The sequence below is a fragment of the Ooceraea biroi genome, chromosome 2 (genome assembly GCF_003672135.1).
Source record: "Ooceraea biroi isolate clonal line C1 chromosome 2, Obir_v5.4, whole genome shotgun sequence".
Classification (NCBI taxonomy): Eukaryota; Metazoa; Arthropoda; class Insecta; order Hymenoptera; family Formicidae; genus Ooceraea; species Ooceraea biroi.
The window spans coordinates 9,228,279-9,254,577 of NC_039507.1; the positions used below are offsets into that span (position 1 = coordinate 9,228,279).

The 26,299-nt window shown below is 43.7% G+C and overlaps 1 protein-coding gene and 1 long non-coding RNA gene across 4 annotated transcripts in view; one reads left to right on the forward strand and one right to left on the reverse strand.

Annotated features, from left to right (window-relative positions):
- Window positions 1-26,299, reverse strand: part of LOC105282466 (zwei Ig domain protein zig-8) — a 251,689-nt gene that overhangs the window by 50,032 nt on the left and 175,358 nt on the right. The window lies entirely within an intron of this gene.
- LOC109611170 lies at window positions 641-11,680 on the forward strand. Its single transcript, XR_002193519.2, has 2 exons — window positions 641-1,119; window positions 1,842-11,680. It is a non-coding gene; the product is annotated as an uncharacterized LOC109611170 (long non-coding RNA).

A 26,299-nucleotide genomic window follows, 5' to 3' on the forward strand; every position in this document is an offset into this window, starting at 1 on the left:
AAAAGATCCTGGGGTAAGCGAAATGAACCAGCATTAACCACTCCGAAAGCCGGCCTTCATCCAAAAAAAGTCATGCTCTGTGTCTGGTGGGATTGGAAAGGAATCCTATATTATGAGCTCCTACCACACAACCAAACGATAAATGCAGATAAGTACTGCTCGCAACTGGACGAATTAAAGACAGCGATTCAGGAAAAACGTCCAGAATTAGCTAATAGGAAGGGCGTCGTGTTCCATCAGAACAATGCCAGACCTCATGTTTCTTTGACTACCCGACAAAAATTGTTGGAGTTTGGCTGGGATGTGCTACCTCACCCACCGTATTCACCAGACATTGCACCTTCAGACTTTCACTTATTTAGGTCTTTGCAAAATTCTCTTAGCGGCAAGAACTTCAACTCTTTGATCGACATAAAAAACCATCTTGAGGAGTTTTTCGCCGAGAAACCTAAGAAGTTCTGGGAGAATGGAATCTTCCAGTTGCGTGAAAGATGGACGAAGGTTGTGAAACAAAACGGTGCATACATAAGTCAATAAATATTTATCGACATAAAAAAATGTTGCCTTTGAATTTTCCTTCAAAATCGGCACGAACTTTCCGGACGACCCAATACATATATATTAACGTGTGCTTAGCTTGCTCGATAATGTACGTTCCTTTTTAAATGTAGATGTTACTGATAGCTTCAATTTTCCGATGTTCATGTCTGATTATATCACCTTTTATTGGTACTTTTGTTCTAGATATAATATTCTCGATTATTGATAATCTCGTATCGTTTGATTCAACTTCACGCTTACCAGACTAAAGAAATTTCTTTTCTTTCCTTTTTCTAGCTATTACATTAAAAAATAATGAGCAGAATTTTTTTCCACGACATAATACTTTAAAAAATTTATTTGTAGTATCAATTCTTTAAAAAAAACGGAATCCAGGAATTTCGCTAAATTGCAATAATAGAATATCGCAGTAATTGCAGGAATGATTATTATAATACCGTAAAACTGATTCGCCGATAATTTATTCTTTTATATACAGGGTGTTTCAGAAATAGATGGCCAAACTTTAAGATTATATTCTACTCACTGTAAGAATGAAAAAAAGTCACATCAACATAGGTCCGGAAATGTTTCCTTTCCAAGTTATAAACATTTCTTATTTATAACAAACTTTGGTAAAAGGACATTTCATTAAAGAAATTGCTGGAAATACTTCAGATTGGCGTTCCATAGATTGTTGAAGATATTCAAAACTTCCTGCAATATTTCGTATTTTGTCACACAAAGCGATAATACGATTTAGTACGTCCACAGTAGCAACACGAGTATCATAAATGAGAATCTTAAAATGTCCCTAAGAATTTTTGAACGTTTTTGACAATCCATGAAACTTCGATATGACTTGCATTGATGCGAAAAGAAATTATTTTCCGCATCAATGCAATGAGAAACGTTTTTTTATTAAAGTTTGTTGTAAATAAAAAGTGTTCATAACTTGCAAAGGAAGCATTTCCGGACCTATGTTGATATGACTTTTTTTCATCCTTACAGTGAATAGAATGTAATCTTAAAGTTTAGCCACCTATTTCTGAAACATCCTGTATATATAGAAAATATCAGGTCAACGTTTGATCGAAGTTGCCGTAAGCTCGTTCGGGGTGAACGAGCGCAACGGACAACGATATATAACCAAGGCTATTAATTACAGAAACGTCAGGACCACGAGGAGGGTCAAGTTGTCTCGAGATAGGTCAAACGCGAAAGGTCTCCGCAAATGCCGCGTAGCGCGACCGGCTTAATATTTTTATCTTTAGACACTCCGCGCTATTTATAATCCATAGGTACTTCTGGGAATTGGTAGCCAGGCAGCCAGCCACCTGGTTCACGGTGTGTGACACGTGAGTCCCGCGAAAAAGGCGGGACCGCGTTTCATCCGACGTACCATCTGTATTACTCGACGTCGTACTTTCTTCCCCCGCGCGGCTGGGGACGATACAATAGCGTCCGTGTCCCACCGCGAACGTGACAGACGACAGATTGGCCGGGATACTTACGTCGATAAGGAAACGACGAGACCGGAGAAAACGTTTCGCAAATGCGCGCTATTCCGCTGCAGAAGCTCCCAAGAACTGTAGAAGAAGCTGTCGGGGGTTCTTTGCCTGTGTTGGCAAACAGGGACACGCGTATCCTCTTGTTTTCTAGTCGTAACGTTTCACACCGCGTGTCATCGCGCGCGTAAATGACACGTCATTTGCAGTTCGTTATCACCGGCGGAAGTCGCAAGCAGAGGGTGTAAGCGGTACGATCAATGTGTTTTCCGTGTCTGTTTCTCTCTGTAGCTTCTTCGTAATTGTCGAGGGAAGTCTTAGGCGTCACTGTACACTCTACCGAGTATCTACGGTTTTCCGGTAAATGGATTGTGCGCTTAATGATGCTCTCCTGCGCCGAAGGATCGACAAGATCCTTACCCTTACGGATCACGTTGAGAAATACGGGAGAATTGGCAGTCTCTCTCGCGCGAGACAAGTGCTCGGCCAGAAAATACAGCGGCCAATGGCGCGTTAATCAATTACGCGGTAACGTTAATAAATCCCGCGCAACATGATTACAACAATAACGAGCGTTTTGAAGAAAATCCCGGGGGAAATTCATTATAAAAATCTCCCCCCGCCGTATTCACAAGATGCCAGCCGGCCATTAATTACCGACGTCCCATTAACACATATTTCAGCCGCGGAGCCGCCGCTGGCGACCACAATATCCCGCTTTTTGTGTCACTCTCCTTCTCACTCTCTGCTCCTCCCATCTCTCGCGGTAATGCGGGAAACATAGGGGACGCGAATGGCCGAGCCGGCATGTCTGGCTCGTGAACGTTCCTCGAATTTCCGAGGAAAGACGGGATATACACGCGACAGCTCCTACTGGCTGGGACTGTGTCGAGCGGAGGCGATTCTCGGCCCGATGGAACGACGGCACAAAAGCTCTGTAATGAGTTCTTTCCGCCGCCTCCGTGCTCTCGCTACGCGAAGAGAAAAGCAGAGAGATAGAGAAAAAGGCTCCTCCGCTCGTCGTTTCCGCGCGGCTGAGCGCCAGGGTAAGCCGCGTCGGGGCGGAAACGCGACGCGGAGCACTCGCTGGATATGGAGAATAGCGGGAGAAACGCGAATACGAGAGAGGTTCTGTTTCTACTTATTCGTCACTTTCGTCGACCCATCGGGGGTGGCTTGTTCGTTGTATCCCGGCGAGGGGTGGCCGGGATTGCAACCGCCGCCACCCGCTATCGCGCACGAGACAGCGCGTCGTGCACCGCGTGTCGACGGAGCGTTCGATTACGTCGTCGCCGCCGTCGTCGTCCTCGTCGACGCGAGAATCAGGCGTCTATTTATTTTTAATCGAGGCGGAGCGGGAACGGGAAAGAGAGAGAGAGAGAGAGGAAGCGTGGGAGAGTGCGCGTCGCTCTCGCGATTAACGCGTCCCAGATTCGCCGACCTGGAGAATGAATCGTGAGCGAGGTGAGCTCCAATCGAAACGAGGGGTAGAACGACGAGTCGATGGTGTCTTCCGATAGGCAGAAGGAGCAGTTGTGTAATTCCGAATCTCTCATGTTTAATCTTGGGTATTAACATAATGGTGTTCCGTTATTTGAACTGGTTAATCGAGATTGATCTCAGGATAATAGTACCGCTGAAATCTAAATGCGATACGCGATGGATGAGCGGAACGCAATTCTTCGGTGTAATTGGAAATTACCAGTTCCTAATAATCCTAATAATTGCGATATCCCTATTGTTAATCACAGCGGGTGCTTATCGCCGCAAATGCGTAATGCGTAATCAACGCCCGTGTCCGTCCTAGAGACGGTTTAAACATTTATGCGTTTAGCGCGTCATTTGCATAATAAATGCGAATTAGCCGTTCGCGATAAATCGGCACGTGCGCTCCGAAGAATAACACGTCCCATGAACGGGCCTGATCGATTATTGAATGCCTGACTCGAGCCGGGACACGAACGATGATCGATAGAACATCGCGTTATGTGTTATTAAAATACTTTGGCGACGGCCGTGCAGCGATTTATCTTAGCCATCGCTTTTCAGAGGGGACACCGGATAAAAAACGTCTATAGCGTTCCTCTCTTGTGTCGCTTGCGCGAAAGTCTCCGGTATCGTACGGGTCACCGGTATATAGGGCGCGTGTCACCCGTTATATAGAGTTCGTCGACGCGCGCGCGAGCTCGCAGGACGTAGCGATGACGTCGTTAGCGGGAAGGGGATTGAACTCCCCCTGCAGTTCGAAGTGATTCGAAGGTGAAACGAGCAGCGAAACATTTTCATTTCCCCGCAGGCTTCAGGACGTCGCGCCGTCGGTGGTCTCGAGTGTTTGCGTTCTCTCTCTTTGTTTCCCTTCGTCTCTCTCTCTCTCTCTCTCTCTCTTTCTCTCTCTTGTTAGTCCAATTAAATCCGAGGTAGAGTTAATTCGGTTTGTTCCACGGTCCGGAATCTGGAACCTACCTGCTGCTGGAGCTTTGCTTTACGTGACTGACCATTCTGACAGTGTAATTCCTCGGTGGACGCTCGGCGAGAAAGCCATCGCGAGCGTTTTGACGCAACCTTGTTACGCGCGGAATTACGCTGCGATTATTGCCCCAAACGATACTTTTGCACAAGGCAATCTAATTCCAAAGAATTTCTATTGTCGCGAATGTACAATACGTGAACCGCAATTTGTCGGTCTAATATAAAACCGATATCGCACATGTCGCATTGTATTGTCCCTGCGAGAGTACGCAGTCGAATTCGTTGTCCGTCTCTTTATTAAACTCGCTGCCGCGTCTCTCGATCCACGATGCATCTACGAAGACAGCTTGAAGTAGTTCAAAGAGGCCCGGTCGCGCTTAATTACAACGAGGGGCGTTACTTCTTACTCGCATTGACGTGCAAAATGATATCACGTGGACGTATTATCGCGATCGAATGTCGCCGGAAGCCGAGACGAGCGCCAGTATTCGGTTACGTCTGAGACTGCGGTCAGTGAGACGACTTCTGGACCATAGCTGGAGGAGAGAGTTAATTCTGCAGGTAATACCTGTCGACTCCCCCCTGCTCATTAGTAAATCGACACGCAGCCTGTGAAGTCGTGGAACGCGCCGTTTGAAACGCGAGCATAACGAGGGATTGCGTTGCTTAGAGGAGAAGATACGGTATTTTCTTCGTCGTTGTCGTGACGGAATATCGCGACGGGGCCATCCGCTTTAACCCTCCACTGGTCAGCAGATGCATCCGACGAGGTGGACATGATCCTCGTGATATTTAAAGTCGCGACGTGCAGTCATCGTACTTTCCTCGGATTGTCGCTCGGGAACAATACGTTTTTATACGCGGAGAACAATGCACGTATTTTAGTCGGTCTTTTAGCCGGATGCTAAGTGCGGATTCAAAATAATATGTGCAGTTTGGAGAATGCGGATAAGATCAAGATAGAGATTCAATTAATTAATTCTGATTAGTCGAGATTAATTATAATATATCCTTTATTGCGAAAGTTTAATGTTACAGCGAAGAGGGGAAGCAAGCGAGAAAAAGTGATAATTGATTAATAAATAAAATCGTCGTATTTAAAAAATATCTCTAAATTGAATTTTGTTTAATGCGTAAAAGCTTTCACGATCAAAGTTTTATTCGTATCATTTATTTATAGTTTATTCGATATCATTCTTGCGGTAACAATTCATTTTTAAAGCACGAAACATTTCGCGAATGCGAGTATTCCATTTAGATATACGCGTCGCAATGAAGCAGTGTGACGCGATATGGAAACCTTATATTTTCATTCGTTGAAACTAGTTGAAAGTAGTAAAAATCCATCAGAATTATATGATTATTGTCACATCAAATGCAAATGGGGCTTATGCATATCCCATTCATCACGTCAGCGCTACGTTTCCGTTAATTGCCGTATTAAAGAGAATGGCCAGCTGCCACGCGGCCAATTTTCACGCAATCAAAATGTACGTTTCAAAAATGTAAAAAATACGCTCGTGTGCAAACCGACTCCACAAAACGGTTGGAAAGTGCAACATTTGCATTTATTTTTCATGAGCGCAACAATATATCCTCTCAATAATTATTGAAACGTACGAGCATATTTCTCCTGTGATAAATTCGTGACAGATTCGTGTAAAAATTCTTGAGAACGATGCTAAGCGCAATGTCCGTCTGTTATAAAAGTCGCAATTTCCCTTTAACAATCGAAATCGACGACGGCGAACGGCTTCTCTTTGAGGAAAGTCATTTGTCCGCCGGTTAGAAAATACCGATACCATGAGCACGTGACTCGCCGCGAGAAAGAGGGTCGACAAGGAGGAAATCCCTTTCACGTATATAAAATAATTTCTTTTCGCGAGGGAAGGAAGACTCCCGGCGCGCGCGGGCGCGCTTTTCTCGAAGCGGAGAGAACGTGGATATTACGTGGCGTATATATCTCCCATGGAGAACGCGACGTCGAGAGTCCAGTGAAAAGTGAAGTCCCTTCGAGAATGCGCATGGCGATTCTATCACAACTGAATCTCGAAGTACGCGCACACGTGTATGTACGTGTCCGTCGGATGTGTGTCCGTCGAGTATAGACGGATGAGACGAAAATTCGATTTGAACCGTCGTCAGCCTGTATCACATATCCACGGAAATGCTCGATTTTAGTCGAAATAAATTTTGCCCGCGGCGAAAGGCAAGCGGACTGCCGAGCGGAGCACGTATCTCTCGGCAACACGCGACCATACCTCTCCTTCTCCTCAGAGCCACCCCCTGTTTTCACACAGGGGGATGCGCAGCATCCTCCTTCCGTGGTCCCGGCCACTCTCGCACGGACGAGGCTTCCATCTTTTCTTCCGGCCTTTCCCGGGAAACTTTAAAGATTCCGAGTTATAACCGTTCGTCGACCTGGTGGAATGCTATCCTGAAAATTGCATTCCCATGACTGGGAGCGTTCTCGCTGCTGTAATGTATCACTCCTGCCCTGCTTCGACTAGACCCTGGCAAGATCACGGCTTTGCCTCTGTGCCGGTGACCGCGTGATGCAGGCTGGAGAAACTGTTTGTGAGGGTAGTTACCGTTGACGTGGTTACGCGATTAAATGGCTTGACGAAAGGCACCGCAATTGGAGGTAGCTACTTGTCAGTTTTTCACTCGCTTGCACTTTTTTGATAATGTTAACGGATTGTTCTTGCATCATATAATATTCTCTACGCCACATTAATGCACATGATCTCTTGATAATTAAAAAAAGATTCTAAATTATTGTAAATTGTCAAGAATGAATGTCAAGTGGTTTAAATGCCTCCATTTTCAGCTCTATTATCTATGTCTTATCTTACAGAGGAAAAAGTATGAGAGATAGAGATTGATATCTTATATCTATAAAGAATAGGCGTCATGTGATCATTTTGCATAAGAATCAAGAAATTGACACCGTCTTCTTCTTCTCCATAGCTCTCTGTTTATATATTTTTAGATATTTTATATATATTTTTAGATATCTAAGATTCTATATATATATAATCTTAGATATCTAAAATTTTGGCCCATCAATCATGAGAATTCTCGTAATAACGTTTGCATTTTCAGGATAAAATCAGTGGAATCTGTTAAAATAAGACTGCATGTTCCCGTAGTTCTCGTGGTATCAAATATGGTAATATTTGATCTATACATATATATATTTTTTTCTCTCTTAAAATAATCGTGGCGCATATTAATGTTCATTTGCATCATGTCTATTTGCGACCACTCAAGTGTGACATTGATTGTCAAAAATTATACGTCCCTTTGGCGAAGTTTCTGCAGATTTAGGCGTGATGGATGAACCCTCCAGCAGACAAGAAGTAAAAAAGAACACATAGAGATTAATGTTTCAGTTCATTTAGATAAGGATTTCTCTTTTCCGTAGAAGAAAAAATAAAATCGTTTAAACTCGTTAGAGCGAAATGCCAGTGAATCAAGACCTCTCTTCAGGAGAACTGACTGTTAGAAAGTATTCCGTCGCGCGTTTCAACTTCTGGCCCATCAATCATGAGAATTCCCGTAATAACGTTTGCGTTTTCAGGATAAAATCGGTCGAATCTGTTAAAATAGGACCGCGTGTCCGTGTAGTTTCCGTGGTATCAAATATGGTAATATTTGATCGCGTTGTATGTACTCTAAAAATCTGTAGAAATACAAGGAATCGAAATAACATTCCGATCCGGTTTTCATATTGCGCGATAGAAAATGCCATAATCTTTTTATGGCGCCGCCGATTCCGCTGGTGCTTTCAACGAAAAATCGCAATTTCCACTCGTCCACCTGGTATTCTCGGTCCCGCATCTGCGTGCGTGTACAGGCCCGATGTTATTTCACACACACGGTACACGATATCCAATCCCCGACCTTACATCGATCAGCCGTCAAATCGTCACTATTCACCGGGGAATCGTCACGTTTATGAAAATAAACTGATTCTCTTATCGCCGTTCTCTGAAATATTTTAAGGCGCGATTCGCATTCCGCAAAATTCGCCGATAATAATGTCGACTCGCTTCCAACTTCTGGGTCGCGTGTACGTACATCCCACGGGAACGTCCCACTGCAGCGTTCTCTCTGCGCGCATTCAATTGTGCCGGCTTGTTGATCGAAAAATCGCAATTTGTATGTGTGCCCGATAGATGAAAGATACATAACCGCGGGGCATCTCCTGTTATTCCAAAACAATCTTAATAACGTCGTGTATAGGAAGAAACGTAACATCGATCAAATTGCACGCGCGATGAATTAATGAATCCTTTAATGAATACGCTAATGAGTCAGAGAACACGGAGAGATCTCCATTATTCCATTCTCATATTCGTTTATCCCCCGCGAGTTAATTTCTGTCTCCTTACGCGCTTGTTTGTTAGATCGCGCGATTGCTCGCGCAAAAATTACTATACCGTTGTACTCAGGAACAACGATACGAAGATTTTCCATCCTCGCGGAAAACCCTGTCTAATCCTGACAAACACAAAACGCATCAGCCTCTCGAAATCCTCTTTTCCCTCGCCGGTGTGCCGCAACAGATACAAACGCGGTAATCATTCCGCAACGGCGGCAACGACGGATTCCGGCGGTCCTTTGAACTGGGAAACCGCAATTTCCATCCGCGCGTCCACACGCGCTTGGTTACGATGTGGCAGCGGTACAACGCGCCGCCAGTACCTACGCGTGCGTGCACGCGTGTACGAATCCGACCACGTTGCATCCGGATGCATCTGAAGGGACAAAAGGGACAAAGAGGACCGATCGCGAGAGGACACTACCGATCGCGCGGGGTGCCGGGCAAACGAACGCGGAAAAGTGATTTTCCGCTTTTCCGGCATTTGGCGCAATTGCCTTTCCGGCCGCGACTCGGTCTGAAATTGCACATTGCCTCTCGACTATCTCGACGTAAGCTTCTGAGGTGATTCTTCCCGTTCTTGTACATCTGTCTTTCTCTCTCTCTCTCTTTCTTTGTCTCTCTCTCTCTTTCTCTGTCTCTTTATCACACTTTTGCTCTCCGCTGCTATTCTCTTCTTTCGCGCGAAGCTTCCTGGACGGCTCACCGTAAATTGGATGTCTATTATCTCACGCGTCGTCAGGGTTCCCGTTTCTCTCAGCGTTTCTTCCCTCTTCCTTCTCTCTTTCTCTCTGTCTCTTTGACGCAAGAGTTCTCCGCGCATTTGCAGTCTCACAGGTTCACGCTTTATTCACTTCGCGTACTCGTTTACACGCACTTTCCCATCCCTGTTCTTAAGCCTTTCTCCTCTCCCGCTTTGCTCTTTATCGCCATCGGATTAACCGTCTGTTTCAGTTGGCCCGGCGACAATCCTTTTGATCACGTTCCGTGCGGCAGCGCGACGCTGTTTAATTTCCTCGCCTCGGAATAAAATCCTCGGAACCTTCCCTTATCACCCTCACAATATCTTTGCATTAAACGTCACGCGTCGTTCTCTCTTTCCGTATTGTCGCGTCGTACCATTATCTGCGAGAGGAATATCGTTACGTGCTTGCTGCACAGTTGTTTAGATACCCGTTATCCTGTTTGCTGGCGACGGGGACTTGGCCAGGAGACTTCTTAACGCGAAACAGCGTCTAATACCTGTCTTAAAGCTCCGATTCGCGCGCAAATCCCATTAATAAATCCCGCTTGTTAATGCACTTCCTCTTCTGGATCCCGCGCGTCCCACTTGCTCAAACAATGTCATGTGACGTGCACGTGTACTTTTTTTAGAGCTTTAAGTTGTTCCAAGATTCCTCGAGCAGCATCAAAGGGTCCCACCGTCACTCTTCTGTCCGCTCTCTTCGCTCCGTTTCGGTCTGTCTATTTTTCTTTCGAATTCCGCGCTTCTGCTTTTCTTCCTTGGTTCTTCTTCGCCGCCCTCCGATGCCTCGTAGCTCTCTTTGTACATTGTCAGACTGTTTTTTCTTTATTACATTTCTTTCCTATCTCGTGGCTTCTTTCTCGAGTCTCTTACTTGCCAGCCCCTCCTTGTTTAGTTTCGTGCGCACGTGTATGTCTACGCTCAAAGGGAGAGAAAGAAACACTGTCTGTGGAGAATAATCATTTTATGCTCGGTTACTTGCTCCGTCATGAGTCAGTCATTTCATTCTCGAGTACCAATACTTGCATAGATACTAATTTTCATTTAATGCCTTAAGTAAATCATAGAGTATCTCTGGCACTCTTGTTTCTTTTTTCCTCAGGTCAAATAGATTTTTCTTTCTTTCTGTATTCATTTCATCTCCGGAGTTATTGTTTTATTATTTCCCCCTTTCATCTCGTCTTGTTTGCTTTTCGATAACAAAATATTCATTCTTTTTATATTTTGACTCTCTTCGTCTTTTCATCTATAAATTACAGATATACTTTGGGTGTAACTTTAATGATGATAATTTATATAGAACGAACTGACCGTACAAGAGTCTTCTGAAGAAGAAAGAATCGCTGAAGAAAGTTCAGAAACGTCTCTAGCTGTTCCTTGCTGACCGATTTTGCGATCTTCTTTCTTAGTTTCAGTAACATAGTTTCAATAAGATTACTTTATCAAGCTATTGTATATTCCATATTTTGGAGGAAAAAACAAAACTTTCCTCGCTTATCTAACTATTCCTCGCATAAAGCTGTTCGCGTAAACTGGGATCTTTGAATTCTTCATGTGCATCGCTGTCGTTTGACGCAACCGCTTCATCCGATTTCGCGCATACCTGCGCACATTGCATTATTCCTTTTTATATTATTCCATGTCGGGCGTTTAACAGGGACACAGTCCCGGAGCGCCTAATATAAATGCGCTTCTTTCTTTCTCTCTCTCTCTTCGCCTTGACACAAGTCCCATTTTCTCTCCCGTCCCTTTTTCAATTTCAACCCCATCCGCGCGCAGAGAGCTCTGTCTCCTCTCTCGCGCGCTCTCCTTCTCTCTCGTTCTTTCTCACGAGGGAGGACTTTTCCTTCTCGTCTTCACGTGGACGTGCTCGTGTATATAGCCGAGCGGAGACGCATTAACTCGCAAGTGCTCTCGGATACTATCGCGAGGATAACGGCCTGCTGTGTTTCTTTCCTGGCGGCGGCACCGGCTCCCGAAGAGCGTTCCGCGCAATTTCGAGGGGACTTTAAGGGTTGGGGAGGGGGAGAGGGGTGGCGCGCATAGGGTGGAGGCTGTTTTGTGCCCGGATCTCGCAGTTTAACGACTATCCACTTGAATCGAGCTAGTAATATCGCGCGGGGAGGGCAGGAGGGAGAGAAAGGACGACGTACTATCCACCGACTCCTCCTGCGACGACGGAATAAGAAAGCGCTCCTACACGGGAACTTATGCAACATTCAAGCACCTCTTTCCGCTTTCTGGGGAGGATACTCCCGGTGCATTTCTATTCGTCGGGGGTCGTCGCAAGGCCAGGCCGCGTTCGATGGAACTTTACGTAACGTTCGGAGAGGCACCCATTCACGGCGAAGGTATATAGGATTTGCGCACTCTTCCTGTTTCTCTCCGGCAACTGTCGCTTCATTTTATTGACGATTAGCGCAATGTATGGGTTGCGACGTAGTATACAAGAGAAGTATACATTTTTCTACGATTAGATTACAAGTGGAGCTTTTTCTGCGACTTCAGGTCGAAACCAGGATATACAGGAAAAACGAAGAATTCGATCGTTCTTGAAATTTATTTCTTTTAAAATACGATATAATAAGTGATAAACGTTTTTATATTGACACATGTATCGTTTTGCTTTATTCCTTAATCTTTTTTAGCATTTTTGATAGCATTATGTTTGACCAAATTATTTTGTCTGTCAATTCTGTCGTACTTTGATGATATTACATTTCATCTTTGCATAGACTTTATATGAATAATATACAAGTTATAACTGCAGTTACCAGTAATTATTGTACATTGATTCGCGACGACTTTAATGGCATTAAAATGGCGTATTATTTCTCGTTGTTCACGAAGACATATGTCGACATCCAGACGGCAAAGAGCATCGCGTGATAGTACAGTTACCAAGGACCTTGCACGAGGTCGGTGGCTCTCTACTCATCAAAGGGTATCTATATTAATGAGATAGCGTGCAGCGCCACGTTGCCGCGCCGACCGTCCTTATTACGCGCGAGTGGATGATTTTCGGCGCGCCATGCGGGAGCGGTTGACAAGATGCCAGTACGTGAGTATATTATCAAAATTCATGAACCCTGTTACTAACCAGACAACTGCAGCTTCGACAGCCGATTTAATCCTCGAGCAGTCTTCGTCACTTTCGCAAATTTCTCACGAATCAAGTAATTAACAACGTTGATGATTTAATCCCTTGACGCATTTAGTTACTGATTTTTGTCGGTATTGCGGATAATTATTAATAACAGAATAAATAGAATTAAACAATCCTAATGAGCCGTTCGTCCGATATTCGTCTCCTACTCATCAGATGTGTATAAATAACTTTAATGTAATCATTTTTCATGAGTTAACATGAGTTTGTGTATCATGATAATATAATATAAAGCGCTGCCTGTGAGGTAACTCGTGCTTGTGTATTAGGGGGTTTAAACCAATCAAAGATACTGATTTTGCATGTAAAATATTATTGTTCGATATATCTGTGAATTTATGGTCTTACACGACGATTCTTGATACGTACGTTCGTGTACAATCTTTGTCACTTTCGCAAATTTTTACGAATCAAATAAACAAGATTAGGGGGGTTTAACAACTTGAAATAAGACAGGAGGTATAATATTTTGAGATAAAAATGTTATATAATATCGTCCGATATATACATTATTTGCGGATTTGTAATTGTGTCTCGCACGATCGATCCTTGACATGTAGGTTCGTGTGCAATCTTTTTATCACTTTCGCAAATTTTTTACGAATCAAATAAACAAGATTAGGGGGGTTTAACAACTTGAAATAAGACCGGAGGTATAATATTTTGAGATAAAAATGTTATATAATATCGTTCGATAAATACGTACCGCCTGTCTTATTTCAAGTTATTAAACCTCTCTAATCTTGTTTATTTGATTCGTAAAAAATTTACATAAATAATATACATTATTTGCGGATTTGTAATTGTGTTTCGCACGATCGATTCTTGACATGTAGATTCGTGTGCAATCTTTGTCACTTTCGCAAATTTTTTACGAATCAAATAAACAAGATTAGGGAGGTTTAACAACTTGAAATAAGACCGGAAGTATAATATTTTGAGATAAAAATATATAATATCGTTCAATGTATATATCTGCGGATTTCTAACTGTGTCTCGCATAGTTCTTGACATGTACGTATACAATCTACGTCACTTTCGCAAAACTTTTTATTAATCAAATAAACAACATTGGAGGGTCTAAGTTTGAAATAAGTCAAAAGATGTGTAGTTTGAGATAAAAATATTACTGCTCGATGTATTACATATACCTGTGGATTTGTGGTCTTCCACGAACAATTCTCAGTACGTACGTGCGCACTACAATCATTATTGTTATTAGACGCGTTTGTCTAGCGAAATTAATCGCGCGAGTACGTTACTCGCACGTTGTTCACGAAATGCAGCTCACGTTCAACACACGGCCCACGTAGTGCGCAGCAAGCACCTCTTGCAGCAACGCTCGGCCGTCTATAAAACGTGTCCTCGTCCGGACGGTCCCGGATATAATCCCAAGAGTGCTGCAAGCACCCATCTCGCAAAACAAAGCTCTCTTCCGGTTGCCGCCCGTGGACACAGCCGGCCAGTATACATCCCGCGAGACCCTTGCTGCTCGTTTTATTCGGCATCCACTCGACAGTCCCCGCGATTATTCCCCCAAGGCTGCGTCGATTTTCGAAGCTCGTTGCGCATTGCGCGGGGCGTTGGGTCATACAAGAACGAAAGAGGACACCGGAAGAAAAGGAGAAAGAGAGAGAGAGAGGGAAGTAATCGATGCACCGTGCAGGGAAAAGAGTCGGCGAGGTCGTTCGCGAAGAAATTCTAGATTTGAATTGGGAGTGGAGCTTGGTTGGTCTCACCGAATATCTCCATTTCGGCGCGACGCAGACAGCGTGTGCGACGAGCAATTTTCATCGTTGCCACAGAACTATTCTAAGGGCGAATTCGCCCTTACGAGAAACGCTTAAGACGGGCGAGAAACGTCGTCGCTTTAAGGTCTCTAGAAACGCGCGCTTATTCTTACGGTCGGTCGGCGACGTCGCGCGAAACGATGGCAATGCGCTTAATAACTTGAGATGCGACGCTCTTGGACGAAGAGAGGATCACGCGAAGCAAGGAGACGCTTTCACGATAATACCGGCTAAATATTTCGAAGGCGGCTCCATTACGGAGCTTACGCGGGAATCGTTTCTGACAGCTTCAAAGTGAGACTGCATTTCCATTCGTCTTCTTATCTTGATATTAATAAATCTCAACGTAAGCGCTGATATATTTTTATGACGAACGCAGAAGGCTAGGGGCGTTCTCTCTGAGAACGCGTAATAGACTTCCGAAAAGAGAAACCCATTATTTCGTTAAGTTAACTACTTGACGGCGCGTGAGTAACCGGATTACTTTCGCGTCTCGATTTTCCGCGCATCTGTACAAAGGCACTCGCAGCAGGTGGAGTCCACGTAAAAAGGAAGCGAAGGAGAGAGATAGATACAAAGGCTAGAGCCGCATCAGAGGAACATTCCCCTCTCTTCGCGACTGAAAACACTCGCGCGAGGCGCGAAGTGTCGGGCTACGGTTTTTAAGATGAGTCGTCGCCTTACTTGAAACCAAAAAAGAAGCGGGCTGGAGGGAAGAGGGGAGGAGACTCTGACGAAGGAAGCGGAAGCGTCGAGGCGGAGCTCGCAGGTACTCCATCCTGTCGTTCTCGTCGTCGTCGTGGTCGTTGCAGGCGACATCGACGTCGTTTCGCGAGAGAGAAATCGATTTTATCAGCGCCCCGGGGAGACGTCGGCGACGTCGCGCGCAGAAAAACAGAAACAACTGTTGGAACCGTTCTTCGTAGTCGAGAAACGGCGGGAGGAGAAGCAAGGGGAGGACGTAGAAGAGGAAGAAGAAGAAGAAGGGCGTCGGAGCGCGTCGGGACGAGGGATAAAGAATTGACGCCGGGATAAAACCCAGATTGCACGCGATCGTACGAATCGCTCGCGAGTCGGGAGTGATTCTCGCGAGGCGGCAAGACTGATGCGATTTTCCGCGGCTGCGAAACACGGCGCGCAGCGAGGCGTCCACTCATGGTGGAATTATGTTACGCCGCGTAATAACGGCGATCGATGATTCTTTCTAGATGAATCGTGCACGGTCACCCACCCCGAGCGGGGTGTAATATCCCTCCCTCGTCGCGATCGAGCGAATTACGACGGAACGTTCACGACGGTAGCTTTAGAATCGCGATCACCGGAGCGTGCAGACACGGTGACTGGTGGGTGAGCTTTTTACAATTTACATGGACGGGATTGAAATTCTATTTTCCTTAGCACGCTGCCACGATTTTTTGCCCCTTTCTCTCTCTCTCTCCGTCTCTTTCTCTCTGCCAGATCTTGCATGAAACCCGCGTAGAATTATTCGCTGCGCCGTGGCTGTTCTACGCGATCAGCGAGTAAAACGAGATAAATGTAAACTTCATTGTAGAGAAAAAAAGGATGTTGGCTCCCTCACAAAGGCTGATCCGAGCCAGTAAAATCGGTACACATCTCTTTAAAAAAGAGCGTTCGCAAAACCCGCAAAGCTTTTTCAGATGCAGATGTAAAATATTTGCCGTTTGCCGCTCCGGCACGCTGAATTAATCTCGCGCGCGTGTTTCCCCGCTGCGCGCCGCGAGATTATCGGCGAGAACGTATCGCTCCTCCTAGCGTCGCTGCCACGTGATTTACGGTAAAGAATATGTCGTGCCAGGCGCAACAACGTGAAATATCGTTCCACGTGGCGCAATAAGATCGTCGTAACGAGTACCTGTTTTCTCGATGTTACAGCGGAGATCACGGGGATCCGCCCGTTTGAAAAGTTTCCGCTCGCTTAAAACCTCGCCGGGAGATATATAAAATTGACCTCGTGACAAGAGCTAAGGGAGAACAGGGAGCTCTCGTGGGGACGCGGGCGAAAGAAAGATCTGTGAGACTTGTCGATACTAAAGCAGGAAAGAGACGCAGCACCGAGGAATCGAGCGAGCGAGCGAGCGAGCGAGCGAGCGAGCGAGCTCTCCGAACCTGGTCCCGGGGATGCAACCCCGATTGTAGACGTATCGTACCTGTCGCGAGGATACGATTCCAGGCAGAATGCAGTTTAACCGTTTACGCGTCAACTGAATCCGCTGAATCGCGCGCTGGGGGATGATGGAGCGCCCTTTAAATCGCGTCTGCTTTGGTGAATATCTCTCTCTCTCTCTCTTTCTCACTCTCTCTTGTTAATCCAACATTTGCTCCACAAGCGTGCGCAGTAGGATATTTTTTCTTTAGAGACAACGAAAAAGCAAATCGTATGTGTAACACGCTGTACGTTACACGAGTGGACCTTTTTGCGAAAGACATTTTCTTCATTATCCAGCTTCGATGCTTAATCCGACTCGTCGCTTTGATCGAAGGTCTGAATTATCTCGCGACTGCAATATTGCAATAACGCCGCGATACGAGCAACGATTGAGACGAAAGACTCGTATTCAGGAATCTGCTGATAGCGAGAGAAACATGACGAGAGAAAATGTTACAGAGGAAAAAGCATTGGCTCGAGATATAACACGGATTGCAAAAGGACGTGTGATCCGTGTTGGAGAAAGTATGTATGTAGGTGTATGCACGTACGTATACGTAGATGAATGCACATGAATATACGCGAGCGAAAGCAGTACGCATTGCTGAATTGCACCTATTGTGAACAGAATCGTCTTCCCCGTTTTCTTAGTTTAGTAGATGCTCCTTTGTGTCGTACTTTTCCGCATACATTGTGCTTCAAGTCATTCTCCTTATGACAAACAATAATATTTTGTGCTTTGCTTATTCGAAGAAAAATGCGATGACGTTGTGATGTATCCACTTTTCACGTATATATATATATATATATATATAAAATATATATAATATATATAAAAATTTCAGAATTTTAACTTCCGGTCTGAAATTTTTTTTAATGAGACATGGTATTTTTTATTACGGATTCGGATTCTACGCGAGAAAACATGCAACTTTTGTCTGAAACATTTTTCGGAAAAATGTTTCAGACAAAAGTTACTTACTTTTCGATGGAGAATAAGAATCTACAATAAAAAGTTGGGGTTTCAATTTAAGAAATTGAAGGTGATCTTCGCGTGACCTTCAAACGACTATTCAAGGTCAAACCAATGGTATCATCTTATGTCCCCCTCGAAATCGTGACATGTCTGTCTGAAACATTTTTTCGTATCTCTTTTAGTTTTTTAAAAAATCGACTGTATAAATTAAAATGGGCCACCCTGTATATATAAAAGTTCAGATCGATGACAAATCGTAAATACGCATTTAATTTAATTTATCGTTGTCTGATTTCACGTGCCATGAAACTGTTCTAATTTAATTTGCAATTTTTATTCTTATATATATATATATATATATATATATATATATATATATATATATATATAGAAGTTGAGGGAAATCAGATAACGATAAATTAAATTAAATGCGTATTTACGATTTGTTATCAATCTGAACTTTTGTTCTACTCTTTACGATTTCTCACGTTTTAATGAATTTAAAATTAGGTATTGCTTTCTTAATCTCTAAAAAATAATAAAATATTGACTGTACGTAGATATCTTGTTAATTAAGATAAACTGTAGATCACACTGACTGTTATTAAATACATCCTTTTAGATAGAGATTCAGATTGGATTTTGTTAAACAAATTATTTATTAGACAAATGTTCCTCATAAACAGAGTTACCCCACGAGACATTGTCGCATAACGTGTAATCAACGTGCGCAGATTGTGCCATACACCATTCCACGTGCATCCAAACTCGGGAGGAAGTTCCCTCAAAGATTGCTGATGGCAAGTCCGCGGTTGCACCCGGATTTACGGTCGACTAACTTGCTCCGCAGCTTGTGGATCTCACACAGCCTGAGAATTTCTCGGCGTAGTTCCGTCTTAACTCAACCATATTACATCCAAATGGCCGGATCGCTACATTTAATGACGACACATTATCGTTCCGAATGTCTCGCGAAGAAATTCAGCTCTACGAGATTGGCTGCGCTTCGGATTTCGAATTGTAACGCAAACGATGGAACGTATCGACGAGCTTTCATGTGCTAAGGCTGCAGCCGTGAGTTAAATATATCTCAACAGCGGGGAAACAAGCTGTAAATTGAAACAGACCTTGTTATATCGACGATCCAAGAAACTTTGCCAATTAGTATCGCGCGGCGAATTGCAACTTTTTCTGCTCGCCTTCTGGATAATACACGTCCATTGTTTATTCGATTCAACGTTGTAAATTCTAGATTCGGCATTGAATATTGTATCTAGGTTTTAGTCAGACAAATCATTAAGAAAAAAATAGACATACGGTGTAATCTCGTAATAATGGAATTTTATGATAATGGAAAATATTTCCATTATCGATAGTTCGATATTGACATTAGCATGCTCCACATTTTCGTGGCAGGTACTCTCAACAGAATAATATGTAATCTTTATAACATTCAGAATGATGAAATACATATATAATAATACTAGAGAGCTATTAAAATATATTCGCACATTTTCACCGGTATTTTCTCAGCAAATATCAATCTGTAACGCAGCTCCCTCATATACCTAAAAAGCGATTTGCAATCCCATCGTTGCATTAAATATCTCATTTTGCAATCGTGGCAACTTTTGCCGTTCTGCATTGTTCAGTGATACGCCAACTTTTATGACAACGATAAAATGTCAAAACGCGAGGGAGATACTCCGAGATATACTTCGCTGCGGAGGGAGCAGACTCGTTCAACAACCACGCCAGTTCGTCGACTTCATCACCGACAATGGTTTCTTTCTCTGCCCCAACGACCGGGTACATTATTCTCCGGGCGCGCTGTTCCACCCTGTTATACAATCTACGCAATTTAAGTCGCGGAATAATGTAACGGGGGTGTCCCGCGCGCGTACTAGACGTGCGCACCCCGGTAACGAGGTGTAAAGGCCGCGCCAACGGACGAAACTTCCATCATCAGGCTGACGTTACACGCTCGCTGCCGGCGAGGCGAGGGCGGAAGCTTCCGGGGGCACGGTGGAAAGACGGAACGAGAAGTGGAAGCAAGTCGGTCGGGAGAGACCGACTCGCATTTGAGCGTCAGATACAGAGGCACTTCGGCCCTTTGAAGCCACCAACGGAAGTTTCCCCCGAGGCGGCCGCGATTACACAGACACAGACACAGCACACACTTGCGCGTACACACGCACGCGTGACACATGTGTATCCATCTGCCGTACGTATTATCATCCATGTCGGTGCGCGACGACCCAGCTTACAGAAGAAGCTATGAAGGAAGCCTGCAACTTTGTGTGTCTGGTAATCAAAGAAAACCGCCCGGAGCGAGGCACGGCCTCGGTTTCCGAGCAGCGGCGCCGAAAGTGCCCCTGTAACGGTCGATTTATTGAAAAGCTCGACGTCGACCTCGTTTCATTCCGCGGATCGATATTATCAATTTCGCGCGGGTGAACGACGGCCGGCTATCAGAGCTCCGACCGGTTCAACCGAAGCCCTTTCCCGTCACGATATTGTCACGATACCGTCACAACGCGAATTTATCGCGAATTTTAATAACCGCGAGATACCGACAACGCGAATTCTCGCGGGAGTTGCCTAACGAACGAGAAAAGTCGGATTTAACTGGCTTACGCAACAAACGCGAGTCTAAAGCGTCGCTTTACTCGCCCATTGCGCCAGCAATGTGCTCGATCCTCGTTACTCGCGTTTCAACCGAGAAAGAACGAAAAAGCGAGAATAACGGGATTGCAGTCAGCCATTCGTCAATTATACCACATTAAGTTACCGTCTTAAAAAGTAAGTCGAGGAAGGGGAAAGAGAAAAGGGGTTATAAAGGGTACGGCGACATCACAGAATATTGCGTCACCGGTTCGGGCCCTTTACAGCGAATCCCAAGCGAACCGGAGAACAGAACACGGACGATTAAGAACATTTCGCTAGCTTGGAAGATTCTCTCTGGAGACGTCGCGAAATCTCTCGCCGGAGACTTGTTACGGTTAATTCCGCTACGCGATTCGTGGTGATGTGCTCTCTTATAAAATTGGATCGTTCAATATTCCTCAACGGCTCAAGTTTCCTTCGTTACGTTTTATTAAATATCTTATAACGCGACTTTCGCATGCCTTTCCTACATTTCAGTAATTAAAACGTGGCGAGTTACAACTAGCGATAGCTACGAATGATGTTAAATTAATCTTGCTATACGATTCAAATGTTTCAGCAATATTCCGTCTTCTGTCTTTCGCAGATAAAATACGTCCCGCTAACTCATCACTCTTTCATCATTTAGTCTCTCCACTGCTCGCCCGACACGTAACGGTACCGTGTACTCACGGGAATTAAACAATCTCCCACGGATCTCATATACGCATCCTATTACTAGCACCGAACTAACGATCCTATTATTACCGTAATAGGATTTATGAAGCGTGAGTTACGCCGTGATAAAACTCCGTTGTCAGCTGATGTTATTGAATTAAGTTCGTGCCGGAAAACGTCCATCGCGACGTAATAAAATTATTCGCTGTCTTACGTCACGTATTATCATATTCACCCGTCAATTATTATCAATTCAATGATAATAATTCCTCCTCGTGGAATTGCAGTGACCGTTTGAAGAAAATAACGAATATATGCGCCATCAATTCATTCTGCTTTGACAGGCAAATCGTTTACAACAAACTGATTGATTGTAAATCATCAATAGATCAGAGAGATGTATATTCCGATATATCAACATCACATGTATTGTGTATTGTGACAACATATGAATGAAAGAATATTATGGAAAATTGAAACAATGATCAGTATGATATATATTATATAGACTTTTCATTATCGTTTGATGTTTGTAAAAGTTAAATAATGTTGACGTATTCATTAACCTTCCGATTTTTTTCAGTTATTTGTATTTTTCCTTTGTGCGCAAAGGCGATCGATCAAACAGCCAGCAGCGTAGTTTGTTCTTTTTGGTGCAAAGCGACTCAATTTGCCGAGAGATCGTGGCGGGATCAAAAGTGGTTAAGCATCAGTTGGCTTTCGGAAAATCCCAATTTCGCGGTGTGCATTGGCGACGCAGCAACGCGGAGTGCCATTATCGTTTTACGGTACCGCGATAGTATTATGCGCTGGCTCGAGGGCGCATAACTGTTAATTCAGTTACGAGGAAAATGTCCGCGAGTGCTTACGTCCAACAAGACGCTTGCCTTCCTGAAGACTCGCAGACTTTCCGCGTCGTAATCTAACAGGGTATTATAAAATTTAAATGATGTAGTAACTATTATAATTCCAGCTCTCTGAATATTGCGGACTTTTAATGTGCGCTAATATCATGTTAAACAACCATAGAAGGAGATCAGACCATCGCTGTCAAAGGGTGAAATAAGCGGGAAATTAGCTATTCATTATTCATTACGACGTAAAACTCGATGAACTTTGCCCGCTTTCTCGCGATGATACGAGTCGCATGGAGAGATCATTCGCCTGACGTGCAAAAGCGCGTGTTGTGTTTCTGAAGTGATAAGCTGTCGCGGTTGTTGCATCCTCAATCAGGATGCAAGTTTTGTAATGGGTAGATATTTGAAGAAATAAAAACTTTATTGACGATAAAGTGGTAGACAGTTAATTAATATTTGTATTACATATTCCATAAAAATATGTATATATTAATATCACGTTTTATAAGAACATTAAATTAAATAAAATTAGAAATTAGAAGTTTAATTTTCTATACCTCAATATTGCACAATCTCGTAAAGCATGATTTGCATTCTTGACGTTTTTAATGTGGTCGAAAAGAAAAGTTGCATTAAATTACAGCAAGTTAAATAACGTGTTATTTTTAATTTATTCTTTTAATGCAGATTAATTCTCGAGAAAGAAAAAGTCTTTTGTTGAAAAGGACAATTATTTGTATCACTTGACATGCCCTAGATTTGCGTTTAGCAGAAAATCAAAATGTGTTCTGACATGACAGACATTCTTGTCACTTGCGTCGAATTAATTATTTCACGAATCATTCATTAAAGATGTAGAAATTGTTCGTCGTTGTGACACGTAACGAGGCGAACCGATGGAAAAGTTTAAATTGGCGTTGAGCATGAAAGATTGTCGCGTGGTCACCCTGTAATTTCAAGTTTTCGCTCTCCCTTTTTTCGCTCGTATTCCCTTTATCACTTTTATCGCACGTGTCTCGCAATTGAATCAAAGGCGGATTTAATCAGTAACCTGCCATGGCCTCGCTTTCCGTTACTGCGCCACAATAAATTCGCGGACAGTCTCCGTAATTCCGTTAATTTGTGTAAATCAGTATCCCGACGCGAGATATGAATATACGTATATTTTTAATTCCGTTACGTCCGTGCAATCGTCGCAGATAAAAGTCTTTTCAACGTCCAATTTCGTGCCATGATGGGTGAACAGTACATTGTTTTAACCAGTAAAGTATATAAATTTTATAAATATAGAATACTATCTTGATTTTTCATCTATCTCTCTCTCTCTCCATAAAATTTATATTTGAAACAAGATATCATTCACTATTGTAATTTCTCTACATTGAAGTCCTTGGCGATTCACTTTAAAATATCATCGAAGGGAGAACTATTAGTTGCTTCCCGATTGCCAAATCCGTGCTCTTAATCGAAAATAACGTAGTGAAATCATTTTAATCGAAAATCGATCATACGCTACGTTCTTTCGTTGTTAATCTCGTTATAATTTCTCAATTCGTGGAAATTAGATATATCAACGATTAAAGTGCGAATAAAATTACAACACGCGAATTTAATTGATCGCGAGAGGAGAATGGTGTGCTTCGCGTCACGTTAATGAAATGAAATAAGATTCCACGTCGCTTTCATCGACCTCGAAACGTTATGCAGCGGTTTCAATTTGCATTGTCTGCTCAATTAAATCTTCCTTCAAACAGACCGTTCGGGATAACTACGTGTTGCTATTAATTTTCAGACTGACAACGCTCTCTCTTTTTCTCCTCGCCTGAAATTTTTTCATGGGATTCTCATCGCGCCGATAATAGAGAACACATCGAGGACGAGGGTGCCTCATCGCGGAGCACGAAACTGGGGGTGCGTCGATACTCGGTGCCGTCGGGGTTACTCACAAAAGGTCCGCAAACTCGGGGGAAATTGCTTTCCCTCCTCGCTTAACTCAATTATTCGTTACTTTCGCCCCGTTAAAGCGCGTATCGCGAAAGTTATCCTCTCTTCTCTCGCCCAGCGTCCGAAAACGGCGCGGGCGCGACTAAAACGCGTTATCGTGGGTGTAATCCTCGACTCCAATCGAGGAAACTCGACCTCATCCTCCGTAGGACCTCTCGCACGCTTACGAGATGCCATCCCGTAAACTCTCGTTCCCTTGTCCTGTGTCGTAACGCGCGTTCGCATTACTTAAGTTAGTTACGCGCGGTAGTTGGCCGCGCAGATTAATGCAACAAACGAGAAACGAGTTAGGGGATGAAAGAAGTTTCCGTCGCTCATGCTAATTCGTCGCGATTATGCGGGGCGTACGCGTGACAGCGCATGATGGATAAATAACATTTTGCAAAGTGCAATTACGGAACTTCCAAACGGTAGCCGAGATTCCGCGGCATTTCCATCGCGTTGTCGCGCGTGTTTAGCGCGGAATACCGTAGCACGTTGAACCCGACGAATTTTCTCTCCTTCGTAATGATCTATGCATCCGACTCGTCGATCGTGAAATTTTATCGCTAAATTTTAGGCTTATCCGTGCGCTGGACGGATCCGTAGAGCCAAGAATCGACGCTGGAAATTATTGCAATTACCAGTTTACAATTGCGATCCGTGCGGAGGGATGTAACGGCATAGTTCTCCCGCGGCCGGAAATTGACGTGATTATCCGCACCCCGTATTGTATTTACCTCTGCTCCGAATATACCATTTTAACGTAACGCGCCGTGTCGTATTGCTCGCGCGCGATTCACGCATTACAATCCATTACCGTCTTGTTTTCGAAAAGCTGTCTCGCTACAGCCTACTGCGCTTATCCGTTTTCGTATTACCATGTTATTTAGGTTACTAGCGTGCGCGCACTAAGTTGTTTACTAGATAGACGTAATGAAGATTGAAGTTAAGAGTGGAGAAAAGTTGGACGCTCGTTCATTCATTACTTATGTTAATTCGATTAGCCGGCGTATTACACTGTTCTTCTGTCGCCCGATCATTGCATTTCCTGAAAAAATATATACATATATATATTTTTTCGCTCTTTGAGACATTATTTGTCTTCAAAACACAAGGCTGAATAAACTTCGTAAACTGAATTTCTATCTCTTGCGCTCTCTGAAACTACGATGACAATCACACCGAAGAATGCAAGTTCAACATTAGCGCTCAATATTAGTTCTCATTTATCTACATATCTTTCATTACACTGAGAAAAATGGTTTGATTGTACCAACAAGACGTATATGATAGAATGCATTTTAGTTAAACCAAGAATTTCTAGTTTATCATGATAAGACTGGATATTTTATAACTAGAACGTTTGATAAATCTGTACTATAATCTGGTAATTCCTGAAGGAATTCTGATTCGTCCATTTTCCAACAGACAGACTGGCTGAATCTATCAGATTTCTAATTAATGCAACCAGATTTTTTTTCAGTGTAGATATAATATTTATTATGAAGTTAAATAAATGCTCGAAATGTATGTGTAATATATATGAGTAAACTTTCAACTTGACTATTCTTCTAACGTCCATCCGAATACCATGAAATCTCACCCATCAATCAAATATCGTCCATACCGTGTATTAAAACAAGATTTATTAATATCAATGTACCAATAATTTGATACATTTTTACATCCATTTACCTTCATGTCGATCGCACGTTATATTTCGCATGCGCTGCAAATACATTCACGAACATCACAGACGGAGTTTTGCGAATTTAAGATACCAAACCACGAAATTTTGCGCTTGTCCGCACTGACGCGTCGACTCGCGTTAATCTCGCGCCTTCGTCGACCCGATAGGTGACGAGGAGTCGTGTTCGCGAGCAGATGATGCCCATCCGTTAATTTCCATCCGACGTACCATATTTCCCAGCTGACTTCCTGGCCGTCACACGACGGATTTCGAAACGCATGTTCCGATTCTGACGGAATCGCGACTTGCGTGACATACCGTGCACGTAGTTGCGTTATTTGTGCTCCAGCTGGCGCGTATAGGGTGCACGAAATGCGCCCCGTGTCTCGGCGGACTGTAAAAATTGGCGTCGTGCTTTGGCGACAACCTCGGGAACTCATGCCCGATCAAAAGTGCGCGATCAAATCGAGAGTTCTGTCCTTTATCCTCTTTGCTCTCGAGCGCGACGCGTTCCATCAGCACCGTTACGCACCATACGGATTTATATCATCCGCCACTCCGTTACGCGCCTCGAATGCTGATGGGATCTGCAAAACGCGAGCGCGTTTTGATTTTACAATCGGACATGTACTGTAGTAGTAGTATCGTGTAGTCGTAAATATGTTACGTCAGCTGCGCGGATGCGCGATATCCA